This window comes from Zingiber officinale, chromosome 7A, assembly GCF_018446385.1.
Source record: "Zingiber officinale cultivar Zhangliang chromosome 7A, Zo_v1.1, whole genome shotgun sequence".
NCBI lineage: Eukaryota > Viridiplantae > Streptophyta > Magnoliopsida > Zingiberales > Zingiberaceae > Zingiber > Zingiber officinale.
This window is the reverse complement of record NC_055998.1, coordinates 125,090,197-125,093,209: the sequence shown is the minus strand read 5'-3', so window position 1 is coordinate 125,093,209 and position 3,013 is coordinate 125,090,197. Positions and strand designations below refer to the sequence as shown.

General features: G+C 36.3%; 1 long non-coding RNA gene across 1 annotated transcript; it reads right to left on the bottom strand.

Annotated features, from left to right (window-relative positions):
- Nucleotides 1-926: 926 nt before the first annotated feature.
- On the bottom strand, nt 927-2,196 carry LOC122000461. Its single transcript, XR_006117138.1, has 2 exons — nt 1,546-2,196; nt 927-1,380 (listed from the first exon to the last, which is right to left on the bottom strand). It is a non-coding gene; the product is annotated as an uncharacterized LOC122000461 (long non-coding RNA).
- Nucleotides 2,197-3,013: the final 817 nt, after the last annotated feature.

Below are 3,013 nucleotides of genomic sequence, written 5' to 3'. Positions count from 1 at the left end.
TCGGATAATTTATTACTTTATAAATTTCGCTTTTTATTATTAATTACTTAATTAGTTTCTTAAAATTTTATTGATTATTATTTGGTAGAAATGATTCTGGATAAAAATAATTTAATATTTTTTTTAAAAAAAAGTAAAAATATTGGCTAAAAATATATTAGCGGATAACTTTTTAAATAAATTACCAGTCAAGATATATATTAGTTAGTATATTTTTAAAAGATTGCTTGTCAAATATATATTTAAAAAGTTACAAATACTGATCAACAAAATGATCCGGAAAATTTTAAGTTACAATCAAATTATTTTGGCCGGTAATAGATAGGACCAAAAAAATAAAATCATCGGTCATTTTTTTCTCTTTTTTCCGTAGTTTCATGGACTAGAGATAATAGTATTTCAAGTATTTACTTATAAGACACCAATTGTTTACTTTTGTTAGCATTTATTTATTCTCATTTGATTTTATTATTTATCCCATTTCATTAGTCATCGAGAACATTGACATAACTTTTTAGTTTCAAACGAGTAGGTAAGATACTAAGCTGGACGTCAAATTAGAGCCATTAGAATTGGTAAAAAAAATATTAACTTTTAAAGAGATTGTTACTTTTCGGCTTTGTCTCAGTACTATAGAGTAAATTATTAATTTTAAGATTATTTGTTTACTATAGATTTTGTCCTTTGTAACTTTATTCTGCCTAAATGTGGATTTCAAGTTCCCAAGTTTTATATATTATCGTATCATTTCATTATTAGTTTTGCTAGAGTGGAAGTGCATCATGAGCTATAAGACTGAACAAGAAAAAGGTTTGAATTAAATGAATAACATCTTAGCTAGTTCAGCATCAAGTCTTACATTTGTTATTTGCACAATTATTATGGATGCAATCACACCTAAATGCCATATAAAGCATAGATCAACCTTTTGATAATGCCTATAGGGACAATAATTATCATTCATCAACTTCCCCACTGCTAAGTACAGTTAAACCACCCCCCAAGATTATGGCAGCCAATGCCAAACAGTGTTCGCCATTATCATAACCCAGAAATTAGTCCTACAGGTTTAAGTTGCATTTAATATTACAAACGCCCACTCCACATGAGCCTTTGCTTCTGATTAAAATACAGAGGTAGAGAGGAAGAAGAAAGCAAACAGGGGAGCAGCGGCAGCATCGAGGACTGCGCCATGCACGCCATGACCACTTGGAACTGCAAGCCCGCCACTGACCAGCTGACGCATGGAACCATCCATCATTTTCCCTGAGACAAGTCGCCCTTCAGGGAGAGGTGCAATGATGCATTCCTGCCATTTCTTTTGTTTAAGCCACTAGTGCTGCTCGGAACTTGTGGAGCTACTGCAGACGCCGGAGATCACTGCTATGAAGAACGATAACACGTGCAAGGTTAGGGTTTGAGTAATTCCCCTGTACAGGGAATAATCCAGATACTTTTATGGTTAATTTATTGTTGGCTACTGATGCAGCCAATGAGATTGATCCTTAACAGTCAGACAATCTGAGTAGAGTAGGTAACAAGTACCTTATTAGGGTTTTCAATGACATGCATTCCTGAAGTGCTACGGTTCAATATGATTATACTGCAGCTATCGCACGCGGCTTCCATTCTTGACGGATTTATCCAAAGTAAGAAGCTAATTAATCAGACAAAAGCTTCAAATCAATCTGATAATTACAAGCAGAAATTAACTTGGTCGTATGACTATTGAGTTTAAGCCAAAGATGAGAAGCTTAAAAAACAAGACAACTTAAAAGCGTTTTCAAGACAAACTAAAGAAAGCAAATTTGATAGCTCGATAGCGAGCTTAAAATCATATCAGAAGAAAACTTTACAGCAGCCAAAAAAATAATTGTTTGTGTGCAGGAGGATGGAGTGAGCAAGGGAGCTCCCTTCAGTCCAAGCAAAGGCAACATGAGATCAGATTTACCTCCCGCATCATTCACTCATCTACAGAGCAAATTTCACTTGCTCAGGACGTGGATGAATGAGTCGGCAGCTAATCAAATCCCATAACCGACCATGAGTGGACTGAAGGAAGCTCTCTTTGCAAAAACCCTATTACTTAAATCTCATAAGCAAAGATCAACAATATGCAGGCAAGAACCAGAACCCCAAAAAAGGTATCACAAGGCTTTGAAGAAGAAGGCTTGGCCTCCAAAACCTTCAAGCCGGATAGATACTCTCCCCAGCTACGGAGGTGTGTCCTTAAATAGCCATGAATCCATCCGACATCACATCAGCTGGAGAATATATAATAATTTTTGAAACAGTGAGAAGGTATTAGCTCGCCTTTCCTTTTGTTCAGAAATATTAATTATATATTAGACTAATAAACCACTGTACTTTCACATGTTAGAATTATTACACTAAAAATGCTGTAATTATTTCTCTCATTTTGTGGTGCAGTTTAGCCCGCTACAGATCGATCAGTTTAAAGGACTGATAATAAGCAGACAAATCGAGAAACTGTTCCACGACGGTGCAACTCAAAGCCTTGGTGAAATGTTTAGCTCATATGCCTTGAAAGCACGCAGCTAAGCTGTTTGATTCGAGTTGTCTGCCACAGCTGGATTTGCTCACTGATCTTTGTGAAACTGATAAGCAACTCAATAAACAACTGCGGCTGTCAGATTTCCAGATCATTAAATTAATGTGGGAAAGATCAACTTTCTGCTTTAAGTTGATAAATATAATCTAAAATAATTAGATAGCTGATTTCAATTCATTTTTTGTTGCTTTCTTTAAAGGTTGGATTGGACGTGTGAGCGAAAAGGTCAAGAGCATGCATGCAGCACCAGGTTGATGTGATGATGGCCTCCTTCGACAGCAGCATGCATTGCAGGCTTTTAGTTGAAATGACCCCTTGGCTTGGCAGCTCACCTTGGCTCGACTGAGAAACAAGAATCCATTCCCCGTATCAGTGATCAGTATGATCCAAAAGGTTAAAGGTCTGAGCTAGCCGAGCAGAGGCAGAGTGAAAGATGGATCA